The sequence below is a fragment of the Typopeltis vanoorti genome, chromosome 20 (assembly GCF_054136105.1).
Source record: "Typopeltis vanoorti isolate ZY-2024b chromosome 20, IOZ_Tvanoo_1.0, whole genome shotgun sequence".
In the NCBI taxonomy this organism is placed as follows: Eukaryota; Metazoa; Arthropoda; class Arachnida; order Uropygi; family Thelyphonidae; genus Typopeltis; species Typopeltis vanoorti.
In genome coordinates this window covers 36,323,681-36,346,265 of record NC_143568.1, presented here as the reverse complement: position 1 = coordinate 36,346,265, position 22,585 = coordinate 36,323,681, and the positions used below count along the sequence as shown (strand labels likewise).

General features: G+C 35.6%; 1 protein-coding gene across 1 annotated transcript in view; it reads right to left on the bottom strand.

The window, feature by feature from the left end:
- LOC150095367 (signal peptide peptidase) overlaps window positions 1-22,585 on the bottom strand; it is a 214,708-nt gene that overhangs the window by 112,154 nt on the left and 79,969 nt on the right. The window lies entirely within an intron of this gene.

The following is a 22,585-nucleotide window of genomic DNA, read 5'->3' as shown; positions in this document are numbered from 1 at the left end:
TTGAACAACGTAGATCCAAATATAAATTAAATTACACTTTAATAGATATTTCCGATATTTTGGCAACGTCACGTTGCCATTTTCAAAAGGAACTTACAAAAAGGCACGTGCATGCAGGCATTACAACACAGTAACTGAGAATGAAGAGATGAAGCTATTGTTCTTCTGGAAGTCCTGATGGTGCCCTCTAGTGGGCTAAGTAGGTGTTCTTGGCCGTTGGGCTGAAGGTCTGCTGATATATGCCTCCCAAATTTGGGGCAGTTGCATACAACCAAATTTGTTGAGGTTTGGAGAGTTTCTTAGGGCTGAGGCTGATTCCATAAATAGTCTTTCGAATTTGTATTTGCTATGGTGTATTACTGTAGCTTTCTTCCACCATATTCTGTGGTGTGTATCCAGAGCATGGTATGCAAGACCAGAATGGCTGTACTTGTGAAACCGGATGTAGTCCTTGTGTTCAGAAATTCTGATATTCACTGTCCTGCCTGTTTGGCCAAAGTAAGACAGTTTAATTTTACAACTGCAAGGAACCTGGTATACACCAGGTAGGTCTAGGGGAAGTGGTTGGTCTTTGGTGGAGCGGATAAGGGATGCCAAATTTTCTGTAAGGCCTGTAACAGGAGGTGAGGTCATGTTTTTTTAAAATTTTGGTAATTTTTTCCAAGGTGCCACGGATGTAGGGAATGGTGACTTTGTTGTGGAGGGGGTGGGGGATGTGGTTTGTAGGTTTTAATATTTTTGTGGATTTTTTTTGAGGGGGGAGTAGCCATTGGCTGAGAAAGTGTTGAGAATGTGATTTAGTTCAGTGTTTAGGGCCATGCCGTTAGAACAGATTAGTTTAGCCCTGTTGTATAGTGTTTTCACTCCATATTGTTGTGAGGGAAGGGGGTTGTTGGTGAATGTATCTGCCTGTATGAGTGGGTTTTCTATAAACTGAGAAAACCAAGGTTCCATCAGGCTGGTGGGTGACTAGTGTGTCTAGGAAAGAGAGGCTGTTGTTTTCCTCTTTTTCCAGGGTGAACTTGATTCTGGAGTGTTTAAGAAGGAGAGGAGTGTTTCAAAGCCATGTGGCCAAATAGCAAACACATCATCAACGTAGTGAAGCCATATGGTTGGTTTTTGTGGGGAGAGGCTAAGGCTTTTTCTTCAAAGGTCACCATAAAGACACAAATTTCACAAGTACAGCCATTCTGGTCTTGCAGACCATGCTCTGGATACACGCCACAGAATACGGTGGAAGAAACCTACAGTAATAAACCGTAGCAAATACAAATTCGAAAGACTATTTATGGAATCAGCCTCAGCCCTAAGAAACTCTCCAACCCTCAACAAATTTGGTTGTATGCGACTGCCCCAAATTTAGAAGGCATACATCAGCAGACCTTCAGCCCGACAGCCAAGAACACCTACTTAGCCCGCTAGAGGGCACCATCAGGACTTCTAGGAGAACAATAGCTTCATCTCTCTTCATTCTCAGTTACTGTGTTGTAGTGCCTGCGTGCACGCGCCCTTTTGTAAGTTCCTTTTGAAAATGGCAACATGACATTGCCGAAATATCAGAAATATCTATTAAAGTGTAATTTAATTTATATTCGGACAACGTTGTTCAATTCCTTAAGTGATTTAGTAATTCACTTATTAGAATAACCTAACGAGCATTTCACAAAAGCAAGAATATTATAATTTATTATTTGGGGTCTACAAAACAGGTTAGAAACCATTAAGTAAAGGAAATGTCAAACTACAGAAATTTCAATTACAGAAAATTGACTTTTTAACAAAACCTTCAGTTGCACTAGACTAGCAAGCTTTTTTTTTTGTTGTTTTTTGACTAAATGAACAGAACATATTTATAAAACAAGAGTTTAAACAGATTCATCTAATAAATGTTATTTGCATTTTTCTAGCCATATCAAACTGATGCAGACACTGTCCTTTATCATCTCTACACCAAATTATACTCAGCTGGCATTCACCACACAGTGCAAACAAGGCCATACACAGCCAATTCAAAAAGGGATGAAAGTATCTAACCTATTACTCTCCCCTTTCCCCTCTCTCCTCCCCCTCCTCTCAGTGTTATCTAAGAAGTAATGGAGATCATCAACAGTCAACACCCAGAAAAATGTCTTCTAATAGCGACCAGTAACATGGTTTCTATCAGTCAAGATCAACAGAATATCTCCTTGCCAATATCATCTACCTCTGAACACATGCCATGGAAAGGTTTGGAAAAACTTGTACTGTGTATAGGGCATTCCCAAGGCATCTAAATATGGTCATTCAGGGTTTCTCAGCAAATTGCAATCTTATGGTCTAAAAATCAAAACTGGAACATGCAGACACAAGAAATTTAATAATGCTTTATTATTAAATTTCAAATATTTTCATAAATTGCAAACATTTCAATCTGAATATAACAGATCATTTTCAGTGAGTGGACATTGCAAATAAGGTTGAATAACAACATTTCAAAAGATATGGGCATTGGATTAGTGTAATATAGTACAGATATTTTTTTTTTAAAATCGGATTTTGCAATAGATTGTGAGGTGTGATTAAAAAAAATCAGGCCTCATAATCTATTGTACTGCATTACACTGGCACGCAGTCTATATCTTTGGAGATCCACTGTTGTCATTCTACCTTGTTTGAAGTGTCTACTCACTGAAGATTATCCGTTACATTCACATTGAAATATTTGATTTAATAAAGTATTATTCAACTTCTTGTGTATGTTTTTCCATTTGTTTTCCTATATGTCACAAATTAAAGAATATACCGCTAAAAATTATCTTCTGGTCTGCCTTACAACCTTTGTAGATAAATTTGTCAGTTTTCTCTTAGCCATTCACTGTGCATAACAGGAGGAAGACTCTCTCTTCAGGTTTTTCTATTAATACAGTTGTTCCACAGGCTTATTTCACCTACCCTCTTCTTCATGTACATAAATGATCTTCTCTTACTAACCTCAAACACCATCCATAATGTTGCTGATGATAGTGATCTCCATTCCTCTTACTCATATGAAAAACTTTGAAGTGCTCAATCATCTCCAGTTTCAAGATCTGTAATCAGTGTGCTGAACTGATTCCATGCCATTCTTCAATGGAACAATGACAACCTATGTTTTGAAAAACAATGTCTGAATGCTGCTTCCAAAACATTTTTTTAATAATGTTCAGCTTAAGAGGCAAGACTAGCCTCTTCATAGATGACAAACACATCACTTGGCTTAAAAATACACAGCTCCATCCCAAGAGTTTTTAGAGCAGGTTTTTATTAACCTGCTCTAAAAATTCTTGATGTCCAGAAGAGGATGACGGTTCAGATAATTGATATTTGTCTCTCTTGTGCAGATATTTCCATGGGTGCTGTTCAGCAGAAATGACAAGAATCATGCTACCCCTCTAATAACATAAGAGCTATCCAACATCCTTTTACACTTGAAATTCTGACTTACTGACATATTCCATCCATCTTTGTTCGGTGCCTTTTTTTGTGAAGAATCCCTGAGAATTACAAACTTCAGTTCTTCAAGAAGAATATCAACAGATTAACCTTTCCTTCATGCTTATACAGTGATCAAAATACATCAATAAAATTATGGAAAAACAACTACCGTTAGTTGTTTCCATAATTTTCATGATGTATCAACAGATACACTTTTTTCTTTCCTCCATGACATTGATATGCTATAGACTTTGAAGCATCCTGCATGTGAGTATGATATATATCAGCCTAAGGCAGGTTGAGGATATAGTGCGCAGCTTTCCAGCCCAATCATCCTGCAGCCAAGTTCAAATTTCTGTAGTCCAGCCCACTAATGTTTGATCCATCTGCTTGTTTGTTTTTTTAGTGTTTATCTTTCCTTCTACTTTTCCATTTTAGAGAATCTGAAGAAATCTTTCAGTAGGTATTCTGTAGAAGTGTCCACACCACTGTACTTGTTTTTCCCTGATTCCTACTCTCACTGGAATATGGTAACATAACTCTCTGATCAGATTAATTTTCATTTCAGCCTATGGTGTTAATTTTTCTCAAACATTTTCAAAGCTTGCCAATCTCTGTTCTTCCTTTTGTTTTGATAATCTAAGTCCACACAATATGTGAGAAGTACAATTCAGTTATATACTTTAAGTTTTTTGGAGAGATGTGTTTTTCCAAATATTTGTAACTTTGGTGAGAGTAGACCAGCCACTAGAATTTATTCTGTGTTTAACAGTTACTTCATAATTTAACCTATCCATGATTAAGGTGCCTTAGTAATTAAATTTAACCTGTTATGGTTTACTCCCATTTCCAAGTTCTTCTCTTATACATATTATTATACAGAGAATTACATAAATCACATACAGAAAAAAAAAAAATGCATTGGACACTTATTCAGGCATTTCTATGAATGCAAGAGAAACAGGAACAGTTAGACGATGAAAGAAAGATGGCAACAGCTTTGCTTTTAAAAGAGTTAAAATTTGATTTTATCTGTTTCATGAAATGTGAGATGCTATATTTATTTATTTGCTAGATTGTCAATAAATTATGAATTTTTAAGACAGATGAAAGGAGGGAGTGTGCAAAGTGTGATTTGAATGCAGACTTGGTGGGTGGTAATGCATCAGTAACTGATGTTATAGTAGCAAGAATGCAATGAGAAGAATGAGTGCTCATCTGATAACAAACAGGGACTCTGTAAAAGAACAGCGAATGGGTTGTAAGAAAATTTTGAAAAAGTAAGCAGGTGATCTGCTGAAAGAAACAATTGCTTGTAGTAAGAATGACATTAGCAATATGAATATAGCGAAAGTCAGGAATAGTGAATGTAGCACACGTGGTAATTGACAAGGTATAGCATAGTAAGACAGAGGAAGATGCAAAAGATAGGGTGAATTAGAGAAGAGACTGGTAGTTGCAAGTGTGAGAAGGAAAGCAGTAGATGAGTCAGAGATGAATTATTGCAGTGAAATTGTGGAAAGTAGTGTAGTGTAGTGCTATATGGGGATTCTATAGTGAAAGATGTGAAAATGGAAGAGGTGTCAAAAGTATGTGAGAGCAACAACAGGAAGAGCAACTGAGGCTGTGGAGTGGAGAAGAAATGCAGAGGAGTTGACTGTGCTAATTGGAACAAATGACTTGCAAGGAAGTGTGAATGGGATAGCATGTGATTCAATGCATGTGTTACTTTATATAAAGGTGAACAAGGTATGCTAATGTAAGCGTGTGAATCATGTGATATAAGAGAAGCAGAAAAGAGATTCCTTCAGTTGAATGATGGGATCAAATACTTACTAATTTCTGCCAATTTCCACCAGACATTACAGCCCTCTTAGCCCATGTGCTCACCTCTATCCACCCCCTCTCCATCACAAACTTCTTTATGGAAACTTTGAAGCGGAAAGCTCTTTAATCTACACATTTAAAACTAAAAGTTTGGTTTAGATAGATCAATGATGTATTCATATTTTGGCCTAACATCCACCAAACCTTAAACACATTCCTCACCCGTTTAAATAAATACCACAAACATTTAAGCTGATATTTAAGTTATAGCACATGGGTTTGGATGTCAGGTTGGTCAACTGGATTTAGGATTGGCTGTCCAATAGGTATCAGAGAGTTGTGTATGGTGGAGAAATATCAAGGAAGCAGAAGGTTACAAGTGGAGTTCCACAGGGCTCAGTACTGGGACCTGTATTGCAAGGGGATATTCAGTTGTTTGCAGATGATGTGAAGCTGGGAAGGATTATTAGTAATAGTACAAATGTGGTGGCCCTGCAAGAGAATTTGAATATACTAGACAGATGGGCAAATGAATGTGGGATGTCGATTTAATGCAGCAAAATGTAAAGTCTTGAAGTTTGGGATACATCGATGGGAGGCTGCATACTCGATTGGAGGAACTGTACTGGAGGAAGTACGGGAGACAAGAGATATGGGTGGTGATGATCGACAGAAAACTGAAATTCAGGGGGCATATTGCAAAGGTGGTGAAGAGGATTCCTGCAATACTGAGAAGGACACTGACCTGCAGAGATAGAAGAGTTATCATTCTGTTGTAGACAAGCCTGATCAGACCACACTTAGACTATTGTTCTCAAATTTGGTCCCCAGGATTTGAAGGGGATAAATTAACTGTGGAAAGGGTGCAGAGGCAGATAACAAAGATGGTTTCAGGACTGTGCAATGTTAATTATGAGGATCAGTTGAGGGAATGTGGACTGCAGAGTTTAGTGGCTAGAAAAAGGAGAGGTATTATGATCGAGACTTCAAAACTGTTGAGAGGCAGTTACAGGGTGGACACTGAGGAGTTATTTTACTTGGTGGAGCAGTGGGAAGGAGCAATGACAAGGGGTCATCCCTGGAAAGTATGAAAAGAAGCTGTGAGCAAGTGGTGAGAGCAAGAATGGTCAATGATAGACTTTGTGTTTCCTAGGAAGGACCTCCAGCAATGAGTCTCTTGACTCCATGGAGGCCTGAATAATAATATGCTCACAACAGAAATAGAAAAAAATTTCTTACTGTTCTTGGATAATCTTGCAACTTGCCTCTGGCTGTCCACCAACTTGTATATACAGACTCTTACCACCACTGAACGTAAAAACTAGGAATAATACCTCCAAAAAAAAAAAAAAAAAAACAGAGAGCGATTATAATTTGCTCAAATGAGAATGATTTCAAAGAAGAAATGCAATGGAAGAGAACCACCCTTTGTTAAAAAATGGATATAATAAAAAGAATATCAACAACATACTAGATAAAAAAATAACACACCCCCCCCCAAACAAAAAAAGAAGAAATCTAAAGAAATACAACATAGAAAAACTAACTTCAAACCTGCTAGAAAACTAAAGCATCTACTCAGCACAACTAAAGATCCAACCAGAAGCATACCCAAATAAAATGTACATATAACCTTCCTTACACTGTGAAATGAAACAGTTGATATTAGGAAAAAACATATTCGCCTAAACCATCATGGAAAAAAGGCCTTTCTGACAATGCAGTGGAGACTTTCCATCAAACTGATTGAAAAGACACTCAAATCTATACAAAAATGGCAAGCTAAAAATCTCCAAGTTTTGGACAACACTGACAACAAAGCCCATCCTCAGATGATCTAAAGTACCTTACTGCACTAATCTCTATAGCAAAAATAGAAAAGGCAACAAAAGAGTTAGAGGTATGAGGAGATATAGTCTTCACACTAAACATGAGAATAATCTTCTTGAATGGCAGGCAGCTGTAAGCACCAATGTGGGCAATCAAAGTGTGTGTGTGTGTGTGTGAGGGGAGGAATGGGCTATGAGACTTTTTCATGTCTATGGTCCCATAGAAGGTTCTACTAAAGAAAAATTTAAGAAATTGAGTCATTAGAGAAGGTAGCTGACAAACAAAAGGAAAATTTTGTCTTAGTTAGTGATCTAAACAGCAGAGTAGGAAAATTTGGAGAAAAGTTAATAAAAATGCTGAGCACCCACTGGATTTCTGTTCAGGACATGGACTAGTCATTACTAATACCATGTTTCAGCAAAAAGATATACAAAAATTCACATGGGCAGAAGACACAAAAAATAAGAAAAGTCATATCGATTATGCCATTGTTGATAGCAATATCTTCACATTGGTTCAAAATGCAAGAGCATACAGGAAATTTGAATTAGGAAGTGATCACCATTTAGTTAGGAGCAGGATAAACCTGGATATGACATTGAAAAGAAAAGTAAGGTAGTTTTAAAAAGAATCAAAGTTGAGCAGGTTTCAGAGATAAATTGTAGACTCAAATATATCAATCATTCAAGAGAACAATGAAAGGGTTTGAAACAAGACCAAAAAATTGGAGACTTGGCAGCAAACTCTAAAGAAAACATGATTCAGCTAAAAAGGCAGGTGGTGACAAGTCCAATGGTAGAAAAATGAGAACTCCATGGTCAACTCAAAAAATTAAAGAGGCAGTCATAGGGGAATAAAGTTATGGAAGAAAGCAACTTGAAAATTCCTAGCAATTAATTCAATATGTGCACTGAGAGAAGAAACCAGAGAAAAATGTAAGAGAACAAAGCAATGCATAAAAGTAGCTAAAAAAAATTAATGTAAGAAGAAATAGAGGAAAGTAATGTAAAAGGAACCAGAGATGATAAACATGACATGAAAACTGAAAACAAAGACATTTGAGATGTCTAAAATAATTCCTCTGAAAGACTGCTAAATGAAACCAGTGACAGAACATCAGAAAACATTCAAGAGAAATGCAAAATACCTATCACTTCTTAAGAGAGAGAGAGAGAGAGAGAGAAAAAAGACATATGAAGAATGGAAGAAATAGATGGCAAAAGCAAAATTAAGTTCTCAAGTGAAAGCATTCTTCTATTAGCAATAATGGATGATAAATTCACAACTACAGTTGACTCATTATATATCTCAGAATGGTTTGTGGCCAGCAAGTTGTAAACCATTAGAAGCTTTTTGAATTTTTTTCACAAGGTTTTGCTTTTATAAAAGAGAGACTAATGTTTTGGTTTTAAAGTTTCATTTAGTAATATATATACATTTTTAAAAAAATCGTTGACATGTATAAAAAAAATTTAACACACTCATAAATTTCACTCACTAAAACACAGTGTTTTAAAAAGTTTTGTCACTAAAAGCATTAATCAGGGTGTGTGCAGAAGACTGATTATAACATTCAAAATATGAATATACTTGTATACTTTGTTTCACTGAGTGAATGGAAGAATGTACTGTTAGAGTTTAAGGAAACCAGGTATAGCACTGAAATTCAAGGAAATTCACTGAAAGTCTTTTAACCCTCAATTTGGTGTTTTTTCTTCTTTTATAATGTCACCTGAAGAAGGCTGTTGCAGGCCGAAACTAGTAGCGTGTTTATATTAAAACCTTTTTACTTAAATCTGTTCTAGTCATTTAATTCTTCATAAAACAATATATATATATATATATATATATATGAAGAGTTTATAGTGATAACTTCCAGAACTTGGAGGAAGGCATGAAATCTGAACAAATAAGATTCAGACAATGTTTCAAGTTTCAAGGAACAGGTGATCAAATTTAAATTCGCTGTAGTGCAAAATCTAGGTTTGATTCCAAAGAACTGAAGTGTCTATGGCAATGGTAAGCAAGAACCTTCTGGTTCTAAAAATTTGATGCAGTCTTGATGCTCTTATCTTAGCAGAACAACCAGCCTATCCAAAGTAACAAAGCTAACATGAACAGGGCATTTGATAAACACCATGCAAATATAGAGATGGCAATTTATCCTTGGTAGAAATTAGGAAAGAAGGTAACTTCCAAGCTGGTTTGAAGATACTTGTGTATAGAGGCTTAAGTGCTGTGAAGACATAATATGTTGGAGGTTTAATGGATTTTTTACGACACTCAGAAAGGATTAAAAAAGAATTTAATGCTTCCTATATTTCGTCCTAGTCACTAGGACATCTACAGGGATTACAAAAATAACTAATGTAACATAACACAAATATCATACAATACTAAACCCAACCACGTGGGTGACACTAAAGTCCTATCCAGGTGGAGCGCCCTCTAAGGGCGGTTGTAAGTGGCCTGGAATATAAAGTAGGATCTCTGGTGATGAGTGTTTGCCAAATTTTCAGAAGATTAACGCAACCATATTTATTAAGATTTGGTTGATTTCTAAGAGCTGCTGCTGCTGCTTCTAAGAACAGTCTCTCTTTCTTGAATTTGCTGTGATGGAGCATGGTGGTTTTCTTCCATGATACTCTGTGGGTGGTGTCAAAGACATGGTCAGCCAAGCCTGAATGACCATAGTTGTGTTTACAGATGTAAGACTTGTGTTCCTCTAAGCAGATGGATGCTGATCTGCCTGTTTTTCCGGAGTATGCCAGCTTACAGGAACAGGGTACTTTGTAAACTCCAGGCAGAGAGAGAGGAGGGAGCTGATCTTTTGTAGAACGGATAAGGGTAGCAAATTTGCAGTGGGGTTTATATGCTGTGTGTAGGTTGTATTTTTTTAGAATCTTGGCTATTTTTTCGGATGTGCCACGGATGTAGGATATGGTGATGGCATTTTTAAATTCTTGTTGACGAGAAGGACCGGGAATGGGAGAGGAACTAATTATTTTTTTGATACTGTGATCGCTGTAGCCATTGGAGAGTAAAGTGTTGTGTATGTAGTTAAGCTCAGTAGTGAAGGTGGTTCCACTGGAACAAAGATTGTGGGCTCTCTTGGTAAGAGTTTTAATAATGCCATATTGTTGGGAGGGGTGGTGGTGTGAGAGTTTGTGAATGTATCTGCCTGTGTGTGTGGGTTTTCTGTATACAGTGAAGGCAAGCGTATCATTAGGCAGGTGTGTGACTAAGGTGTCTAGGAAGGGTAAACAATTGTTCTTTTCCTTTTCCATAGTAAACTGGATTCTTGGATGTAGGCTATTGAGATGACTGAGGAAGGAGTCTAATGTGTCTGGGCCATGAGGCCAAATAGAGAACACATCATCTACATATCTTAGCCAGATAGAAGGTTTGAGTGGGGCTGAGTCTATGGTCTTTTTTTCAAAATCTTCCATATAGAAATTGGCAAGGGGGGGGGGGGGAGAGAGGGGAAACCCATGGCAGTTCCCTCTATCTGCTTGTAGATTTTGTTCTTCCAAGAAAAATACCCAGAGTTAATGGCAAAGGAAAAGAGATCTAAGATGTCATTTAATCCTTTCTGAGTGTTGTAAAAAATCTATTAAACCTCCAACATTATGGTTTGACAATAATATATAGAATATATTTGCAAGGAATCCATGCAATTTGTTCAAAAATTCCTTTTAAGGAAGGGTATGGAAATCCTTTTTACATGAAACTGATGTCAGAGTTATTTTATTTATTCTTTTAACAGAAGGGAATTCAAAATACAAACTGTGCAGGCTCTGAGAACAAGACTTAATAATACCTCTCTTTTGTCATGAATGATGGCATGAAAATGGGTGGATGTATCTGCATGTGAAAGAAGGTTTTCCATAAATAAATAAAAAGAAAAAAAAATCAATACTGCTTGTTATATAAATATGGAATTCAATACTGCCTGTAGAAGCATAGATTAGATAACATTATTAAAGTATACAGAGAGAGAGAGAGAGAGAAGTTGTTAGATTCATGTTAAATAATGAACTGTAAAGATATTACTACAAATCAAAACCAGATAAGAGGATGAAGAAAAATAGTATTGAAAAGTTTGTTTTCCAAATGTTCCATAAAGTAATCAGCCAAAGCTGGTGAAATACGAGGGTGATCTGAAAGGTTCTCAGCCTAACAATAAAAAAATGAATTTATAATTTCAAAATTATTTTTCTTTTTCAACATAATCTCCCTTAAGACTACATTTAAGACCACATTTATTCCAGCAATGGAATAAATGTATCCTGTCCCTGTAATGATTCTCAGTAAGATCTGCAAATACCCCTCTACAGCTGCAATCACCTCTTGATTCAAAGAAAAACGCTGACCAGCGAGGAAGAGTTTTAGTTTTGGCAAAGAGATAGAGAAAGCCAAATCTAGGGAATAGGGTGAATGTTCCAACAATTCATATTGCAGATCCCTTAATTTTCACATTACCAAAACACATTTGTGAGCAGATGCATTGTCCTGATGAAAGATGATTTTTTTCCTTCTAGTCTGGTTAAAGGATTGGAATAATATTGCCCAGTTATTGTTTTACCCTTTTCAAGATAATTAATAAACAAAATGCCTTTAGCATCCCAAAACACCGATGCTGTGACCTTTCCTGTTGATGGAACTGACTTTGTCTTTTTTTGGTACTGAACAACTGGCTTCTGTCCACTGTTTTGACTGTTTGGATTCTGGTGTGTAACGGTGAATCCATTACACACCAAGTCTCATCCATTTTAATAATTCGACACACAAACTGATTTTGTGTCTCGAATAAAACAAAATAAAACGCTCCAAGCACTGTTTAGAGATATTCATGTGAGCGCATTTTTGATCTGCTGTGAGCAAACGCGGCAACCGTCTTGCACAAAGCTTTTTCATTTGCAATTCTTCATGCAATATATATGTTCTATAAGTTCTTTTGAAATGCCTATAGTCTCAGCAATTTCACGCACTTTGACTAGACGGTCATCCAATACCACATCGTGGATTTGATCAATGATTTCTAGTGTTGTTACACTTTTTGGACATCCTTCACATGGATCAACTGCAAGGCTGGTATGGCCACGTTTAAACTCAGCAGCCCATTTCTTAATTTTCAAAAACAAAGGAGAAGAGCATCCATAAACTTTTATGAAGTTTGAATGAATTTCTTTTGGCGTTAAACCTTCTTTTACAAAGAATTTTATAACTGCACGATAAGGGATACAGACCACACTTTTGCTTCAGACAGCCGTATAAAACAAACTATAGTTATACCCCAAGTTACGTTACAAGCGACTTACGTAAATTCGCAGTTATGTAATGAATCTACTAGTGTGCATGAACATGTTTGCGGCTTTGCGCAGGTGCATCTTTGACAGCCTTATTGCAGTACAGTAGCATATGCCTCGTGCAGTTAGCTTAGTCACTTATTGTCACTGCTAGTTTTGTTGTTTTTTCTACCCTTAAAACGGAATGCAAATGCAAAACCGAATGCTCTCGTAATAAATAAATATAAAAAACAAAGGTCATCACAAGACATTTTTTATTTGAAAAGTGAATATTTCAGTTTGTTTTTATATTCTTTTATATTATGTATATTATTCAAATACAACTGATACTTTTTTTTATAATTGAATTTTTTTTTTAATCACCCCCAAAATGAAAAATATATGATTAATGGCAAAAAAATTAATGTAAGACAGCGGTATGAGTAGCCATTAAACATTTTGTTGTATGTATGTAATTTACAAATTTAACTTACGTAAAATTTGAGTTACATAAAGGTTTATGGAACACATTACTTACATAACTCGGGGTGTAACTATACTTGAGAGAATGACTTGCAATGTCACATGGATGCTTATGACAGATATACCAACTTAGGGGAAAAAAACTCTTGCCAACAGTGTCGCCATCTATGGTTGAGGTCAAGAACTTTTCAGACCACCCTCATAGGACTGTCCATGGCTATTCCTTCTATCTGTCTGTACAGCTTATTCTGCATGTGAAGTAACATGCATTGATGGCTAATTTAAACAAATTAACCACATCCACAGGTAAATCAGAAAAGTTTCTTGGAGTGGAATTTTTTTAAATTATACATGTCACAAAGTTGACCAGGCATGTTTTCTATAAAATGTCTAGTAACAGATCTACATGGTGAAGAATACTGAAGGGATGCTGGAATTTGGTAAAGTACATTAAAAAAAAAATTACGTAATAAACTATATTTCTGAAGTGTTGTCACAATGATGATTTAATTCCTAATTTTATTCAAATCTAGACAGCCATTAAATGATGAATCACACACAGGATTTAACAATGAGCTAGTAAGGCCTTATTATTAGGTGAGTTACAGCATACTAAGAAACTTTTCTTTTCAAACAATGCTCAAATTACTATGCTTGAAAACTTTCTAAAAAAAACAATCAGTCAAGAGAGCCAAAATAAACTGCACAAACAAATAGAGGGAACAGTCATGGACAGTTCTATTTCTGGCTTTGACTGATTACTTCATGGAACATCTAAAAACCAACTACTTTTCAATACAGTTTTACCTCAACCTCATATCTAGCTTCGATTAGCAGATGATACCTTACCTTCACAGGTAAGATTAACCTAAATGTGAAGGAATGACAAATTTCTGGAAAAATAAACTCCATGCACTCCTGTCAAGTTCACTATTGAACATGAATCCAACAACATTCTTCCTTCTCTGAATACTGGCAGATGCATCTTCCCATCTTCACACCATCATCCATAACAAAAGAGGGGAGAATTGTTAAATGTAGTCTTCACAGAGATTGCAAAATTTGTTCTGCAAATTCCTTTTTGTTAAAATAATTAAATAAAATAAGAATAACTCTGATTACTAATGATATAATCAAATCACCATCTTGAAAGCCAATAAATCAGTGAATATTATCCAACAGCTAGACTACAATTTTATGTAAAAAAGGATTTTGATATTATCTTATTTTAAAGTAACTTCTGAACAAATAGCGCAGATTCTTTGCAAATATAATCTATAAATTATCTTCAAACCATCTTGGAAGTTAACTTGCTTCCTATCATCTACCATCAAGAATAAATTGCCAACTCTATCTTTGATGCTTATTAAATGCCCTGACAGCTATTTTACTTTGAAGAGAGGCTGTTCTGCTAAGATTGTAATCCAAGAGCACCAAAATTGCATCAAATTTTTAGGATCAGAAGATTCTGGCTTGTCATACCATAGACACTTCACAGAGATCTTTGGAATCAAATCTAGATTTGCACTACAGCAGATTTAAATTTGAACATCTGTCCCTTGAAATGCAAAACCTTGAGCCATCATTCTAACTGCTTAGATTTCATGCCTATCTCATAATTCTGGGAACTGATCACCATAAACTATTCATAAATTTAAGATAACCTTGAATTACATATCTATATTTGTTCCCTTGAACTAACAGTGCATTCTTCTGTTTACTCAGTTGTGACTGAGAAATAAAGAAGTACAGCTTGTGATTCATATTCTTAATGTCGTAACCAGTCTTTTACATTTTCCCTGAAATGCTCATGTTATGGTGAGGGAAATACATGTGTGTTCATATTAAATTCTAAGTAAAAGCTTCATATAGTACTTCATGAAAATGTTGCTAACATTATTTGCTGTAGAAAGTTCTATGCAAGCAGTGACAATTTTGTTTCTATATGTTCAACCATTTAGACAAATGAAGCTTTTTTTTTTTTTTATTGTACAAGGTTGGAATTGCACTAGTGTCTCAGAATATTTAACAACAAAGGATAGCCTGCTAAGCTAACGTGCCAATTCTACTTTCCACTTACTGAATGGCTGTGCTTTAATGCACAATTTTCTATTCTTCAAAACTATTTTAAGAAATCACAAACTAAAAAATGTTAACTTCGTGATCAGCACGATATTACATTTCTGTTTACTGATAATACCACTAAAAGAGATGACATTTCTAAACTATTCAGATTCATTGATCATGCTGATTAAATTACATAAAAAGGAAAAATACACAAATAATTAGTTAGGATCACAGTGCCCTCCACCCTTTTAGCCAATTACTATATCGAACAATTAGAGAATAAAGAACTCAATATAGCTACATAAACCTTTAGTTTGGATACATCACATGAATGTGGTTTGCTATATAGGGTCAACTGACTGTAACAAACTTTCAGGGACCACAGGAATAGTTTGTTACTGTGGTTGGTTTGCTAAAGTGAATTTCTTTTAACACATCATTTTATCTATAATACTTTAGTTGAAATTTTTCAGAAGTTTGTGGTGTTTGCAATAGTGAGTCAAGTGTAATCCCATGGTCCAGATACTTTAGATAACTTTTTAGTGCATTTAAACAGCCAGCATCCAAAAATGCACTTCATTACATACAGTAAATGAATGTCTGCCTGTCTTCCTAGACACATTATTCACACATCTTTCAAATGATTCACTAAATGGAAAATACTTATATATGCACAAGATGAGGGCCATTTGTTCTAATGACACAGCACTTACCACCAAAATCATTTCTAACCATATTTCAGTCAAGAGCTACAACCCTATAAAATAAGTAAAACACTTATTGCCCCCCCCCCCCCTCTCCCCCTTCAACATTACAAATCATAAAACTATCCTTATCTATATCTGGGGCATACAATAAAATAACCACACGTTCTAAATAATTAGAAACTTCACCACTTTTAAATCAAAAACTAGTAATCCTCATCCATTTATTAAACTTCATCCTCTCACACATCCAGGAGTATAAGATGCCTTGTGTTTGAAATTTAGCCTACACATTTTATTTATTTAGCATATAATGATACAACAGCAGTTATGACAATATGGGTGGGTACATTACATCCTATGAAACCAATATAATGTTACTGGTTGTAATGCAATTTTTATCTGTAAATTGCAAGTATTCTCTGGCCAGGGTTTTGAGAGATGAAAAATCCTTCCACCTCCATATGGTCTAATTCATCTTTGATTAAAAAGTCCTCAAAAGATTCTTTGCATCCTAGATGAGATTCAAACCAGGTCTTTCCAAACAAAGGGCAATAACTGAGTTACAGACACTCTAACTTATGTAAACAGACAGGAATACATGTGCTGCCATCATTAGGGCAAGTCAGAACTAGATTTATATTCTAGACACTTTGGATTAAAGGATTAAATGAGGAAACTATGATAGCATATAAGAGTTACAAGTCAGCCTATTTTTGGAGTCAACATTAGTAGCTGACTCAAATATGGCTACATTTAATTAATTTTCCAAACATTTGATGAATCGTTGAGCATGTGGTTTGCTAATCCACTCTGCCCACATTAGTTCATAACTATATAATTTTGGTGTTTTTCTCTCCTTTCACTGCAGATCAGCCAGAATGTCCTAATATGAGAATTTACAATGGCAATGTATCCTGTATACCCCAGGTACTGATGATGGGTGAATTCAGTCTTTTGGAGAATGAATAACAGAAACAAGTTTTAAGTTAAGGGGATAAAAATCCCTTCTTGTTTTTCCTTTTTCAGCCAGTACGCGAAACTAAGATCGAACACTACGATCTGTAACGTTTCATGCCGACGAACTGTCAGCGTATCCAAGCGTAAGTAACCACTTGGTAGTGGCACACCACGGCAACTCGTTGCAAAGGTGAAGCAAGCTTCCTCACTGTTCTTGATATTTTCTCATAACGTAAAACACAGCTCTTAAGAGATGTAGTACTGTTTTACATTATGAGGAGAGGTCACTACCCAGACCGGTTTCAACCTTTTTTTTGAGGGGTGAAACCGGTCTGGGTTTCAACCCTCAAAAAAATAATCTAGAGTCGTTAACCAAGAGATTTTTTTTTTTTTTTTTTTTTTTTTTTTTTTTTTTTTTTTTTTACAGCCACTCATCGTTATCTGAGGCTGTTGTTAACCAAGGCACCACTGTATTTAGTTTTTTTTTTTTACTCTGTTATTAATAAACTATTAGAGTTATTTATTAACATGTACAATCAACATAATTTTTGATGCACTTCTTTCGACTTATGTTTTTAAATGATCATTTCCACTTGAATTCTCAAAACATTTCTTAATGCAGTTCTGATTATACAAAATATCATGAAACATTATCATCATCAAATTCCTGCCATGTAAGTTCAAGAGGTGTACAGGATATGATAGTACTACCTGAAAAATTTACATCATTACTAACTTCCTATCTACAATTTTCCTCCAGATCAGTCTGTGACTTGTCAAGACTCCAATATTATCTGATTTTATAAATCTGTCCTCTAAGGCACTTTTTACTGTATCAATCCACCTATATCTTAGTCTTCCTCTGGGTCTTTTTCCCTGCCAACCTGGCAAAGAACATGTATTTTGCAATCTTTCCTTGCCCATTCTGTTTAAATGAATAAACCACCTGAGATTAGTTATGCTAACACATTCCTGGATGCTGACAATGTCAAGTTTTTCCCTAATATCCTCATTTTTAATATGATATTGCCATTGATGCCATCTGTTTATGCCTCTATTCTTTCTCAGGATTGTCATATCTATGGTCTCTAGTCTTAGGTCAAGTGTTTTACTTCTGACCCAGCCCTCAGATCCATAAGTTATAACTGGTTTCATTGTCATTTAGTGTTCTGACTAATTCTCTCTTATTCCATATGAATTTATTCAATGGACTTCCTACTATACCAGCTTTACTGATTCTGTTGTCTATTTCCATATTTAATCTACCATCTGCACTAAAAATTGTGCCTAAGTAGGTGAAATGTTTTACTTGTTCCACATGTTCTCCGTTCACAATGCACTTGACATTTTAAACGATTCTGCCAATTTTCATTGTCTTTGTCTTTTTATTGCTGACCTTCATACCATATCTATTACAACAGTTATTCACTTTAGAGAATCTTGCGGACTTGCAGCGGATTTATTTAGAAGTATAACATCATCCGCATAAAGCAAAGAGCAGACATTAACATCTACAATTCTGATATCATGTTTAATACCACTTTCCTTCATAATGTGATCCATATAGATACTGAATAACAGAGGGGATAATGTACATCCTTGTCTCACACCAGATTTAACATTAAACCATCTTCCTGTACTTCCTTCAATTCTAACTGCTGACTTACAACTCAAATAAAGACTAAGTATTGCTTGATATAATGTCCCATTGACAACATATAACTGCAGCATATTGAATAGCTTCTCTCTTGGGACCTTGTCATATGCCTTTTCCAGGTCGACAAAACTTAAATACAGATTTTTGTTATATTCCCATGATTTCCCCATTATTTGACATAAAGTGAAGATCTGATCCTGACAGCCTCTATTTGGTCTGAATCCAGCTTGTTCTTCACCAAGCTTTTCTTCTACAATTCTTCTCAGTCATTTATCAAGTATACTTGCATATATATTACCAGGAATACTCAGTAGGGAAATACCTCTGTAATTCTCACATTCAGTTTTATTTGCCTTTTTATATATGGATACTATGAGAGCTCTAATCCAATCATCGGGAATTCGGCCTGTCCAGGCCGTCTGAACAATGCAGTGCAGCCACTGCAAGACTTTTATACCACCATACTTCAGCATTTCTGGTAAAATATCATTTACTGCTGCTGCCTTTCCACATTTTAAGCCTTTGATGGCTTTTTCTACTTCAAGTCAGGAATACATATCCATACCTGAATATGGATATGTGCTGAATGTTTTTTACCACTGTGCTATCATTGCTTGTTTCATTTAGCACTTTCTACTCCAAGGATATTTTTTTTCTCCTATTTTCATGTCCCCTTTATCATCTCTAACTCCTTTTACTGTACTCTTTCCTCCATTTCTAAGCTTCTTCAACAACCTCCAGAACATCTTACCACCTTCTTGATATTTATTTTCTAGGTTCTTGTCAAAGTCCTCTCATGACTTTTGTTTAGCTAGTTTTACATAGTGTTTAGCTTTCTTTCTCTGTATTCTCTAACAGCACAAGCTGACTTGTTTGCAGAAATTTTGATATGCTTTCTTCTTTTCCTTCACTGCCTCTTTAACTTCCTGTGTCCATCATGGAGTTATGATTTTTCTATCCTTGCAGACAATCTCACCACATGCCTCTGGCTGAATCAATCAGGATTTTCTTCAAGGTTTGCCACTGAATCTCCAAGGTTTGGTTCCTGTTCTCAAACTCTTTCATTTTTTTTTTTCAATAATCTTTGTGTATTTTAGTCTACAGTTCATATCTGAGAACTGCTCACCTTTTAGTTGCTTTAAAACTTTCTTACATGTTATTCTTTTCAATATGAAATTCAATTTTATCCTGCTAAAGACTAAGTAGTGCTTACTTCCAATTTCAAATCCTCTGTACACTCTGGTGTCCTGCACCAGAGAGAAAACATCACTCTCAACAATAACATAGTCAAGGAGACTTTTCTTATTCCTTGCCTCTTCTCTCCATGTGAATTTGTGCAAATTTTTATGTTGGAACATTATGTTAGTAATAACCAGTCCATGTCCTGAACAGAAATCCAACAGCTATTTGCCATCATTATTAGCTTTGCTCTTTTCTCCAAATTTTCCCAAAATATTTTTGTATGTCTCACAATCATTTCCTACTCTGCTATTTAGATCCCCAACAAGGACCAACTTTTCCTTTTCATTGTGTCAGATGCTTTTTCTAAAGCATCAAAAAATTCCTCCACTTCTACCTTAGTAAAGCCTTCTGTGGGACCATAGGCACAAATAAGTCTCATTGTCCAGTTCTCCATTCTGATATTTGCCCACATCACTCTACTTGAGATTGCCTGCCATTCAAGAAGATTACCCTCGTATTTAATGTTGAATACAATGGCTACTCCTTCTTTTCCTTGATTGTCATTGCCTGAATATAACATTTTGTATTTATTGCTCAGAAAGATCTCACCAGTTTTTGTCTTTTTTTGTTCCAGTCACCCCTATTATGTTGATCTGGTACTTATCTAATTCCTTAGCTAGCTCCATTTCTATGCCATTCAGGCTTCTTATGTTGATAGTACTGATCTTGAACTCTGGTGATGTTGAGTTGGGGTGTTTTTTCAGATTTGTTCCAGTAGCTGACTTTTCGCTGTTCATCCTGGTGAAAACAATGGGGGCCTTGTTTAACCGTGCATGCTCCAGCAGCATGAAATTTTGTCATGTTGCATCATCATTTTGTAATTTGGTTTAAGCCAATAAGAATTACAATTTGGTCGGCTAAATCCCAAATTGCCTGAAACATTATCAGTACATGCAAATTTCAGTAAAACCAACAAAAGTAATATAGCCTGCCACCTAATGAGTAAAATCATCATCAAATTCCTAACATGTACCCTCAAAGGGTATACAGCAGAGATGCACAAACTTGTTAAGGAAGAGGGCCACATAGTCCCACTGTTGCTTATGGGAGAGTCGCCAAAAAAACTTGAAAGTTATCTACCACATATTGTTTATTTTATTTATACCTATCATAATTGTTACAAAAAAGGTAATAAAAAGTAAGTAAATTTAATTTGATGCATGACATTGCATTGATTTGACAATTGTTTTGATATTTGGTTCGAGTTTTGTAGTAGCCAACCGCAAAATTGATTCTAAATTTTCATCAGTCAAGCGGTTCCTATTTTTCGATTTGCTAATATTCATGACTGAAAAGAGGCTTGCACATTTTAATGCATTATCTAGCAACCATTTATAATTGTTTTTATCGACACAACAATAGAAGTTTAATAAATTGCCTTCGTGAAATTTATTTCGCAGGCTCTCATCGTTTTGAATGTCGATAAGTTCAAGCTGTGCTGATTCGGGTGCATTTGGGAGCAAAATGATTTCTAAATATATCTAGCAATGGTTTCACATTTTTAAAATCAGAAAACCGATCCTTGAAGGCTGATATCAAGTTATCAATCATTTCAACATACACAGTTTTGAAGTGGACATTGAACTGTTCAGAAACTTTCTTATAATTAGGAAAATGGATGTAATTCTCTGACTTCAGTTGGATTTGAAATAGATTTAACTTGCACTGAAAAGACAAAATGTGGCCGTAAAGTTGAGTAACCAATTGATCTTTGCCCTGAAGTCATGTATTTCATCATAATCAAATTCCTGCCATGTACCCACAAGGGGCGTACAGGATATGATAGTACTACATGAAAACAATTACATCATTATTAATTTCCTATCTACAATTTTCCTCCAAATCAGTCTGTTACTTGTCAAGACTCCAACATTACCAGATCTTATATTTCTATCGTCTAAAGCACTTTGTACCGTATCAATCCACCTATATCTTGGTCTTCCTCTGGGTCGTTTTGCTGCCAACCTGGCAGAGAACACTTGTTTTGCTAATCTTTCCTCGCCCATTCTGTTTAAGTGACCATACCACCTGAGATTAGCTCTGCTAACGAATTCCTGGATGCTGACAATGTCAAGTTCTTTCCTAATATCCTCGTTTATAATATGATATTGCCATTGATGCCATCTGTTAACATCTTTAATCTTTCTCAGGACTCTCATATCTGTGTTTTCTAGTCTTTGATCAAGTGTTTTACTTCTGACCCAGCTCTCAGATCCATAAGTTAAAACTGGTTTGAACACTGTCTTGTACACAGCTAATTTAGTGTTCTGACTAATTTCTATCTTATTCCCTATGAATTTATTCAATTGACTTCCCACCATACCAGCTTTGCTGATTCTGTTGTCTATTTCTATATTTAATTTACCATCTTCAGTAAAAATCGTGCCTAAATAGCTGAAATGTTTTACTTGTTCCACAGGTTCTCCATTCACAACGCAGTTGACATTTCCAACGTTTCTACCTATTTTCATTGTCTTTTATTGCTGACCATCATACCGTATCTATTACAACAGTTATTCAATTTAGTCAGGGAATCATGCAGACTTATAGCTGATTTATTGATAAGTGTAATAAAGCAAAGAGCTGACATTACCATCTCCAATTTTGATATCATGTTTAATACCACATTCCTTCATAATGTGATCCATATAGATAGATAATGAATAACAGAAGGGATAATGTACATCATTGTTTCACACCAGATTTAACATTAAACCATCTTCCTTCTGTTAAACTAGCTTCCTGTACTTTCTTCAATTCTAACTGCTGACTTACAACTCAAATAAAGACTAAGTATTGCTTGATATAATGCCCCATTGACACCATATAACTCCAGCGTATTGAATAGCTTCTCTCTTGGCACCTTGTCATATGCCTTTTCCAGATCGACAAAACTTAAATACGGATCTTTGTTATATTCCCATGCTTTCTCGACTATTTGTTGTAAAATGAAGATCTGATCCTGACAGCCTCTATTTGGCCTGAATCCAGCTTGTTCTTCACCAAGCTTTTCTTCCACAATTCTTCTCAACCGTTTCTCAAGTATATTTGCATGTATCTTACCAGGAACACTC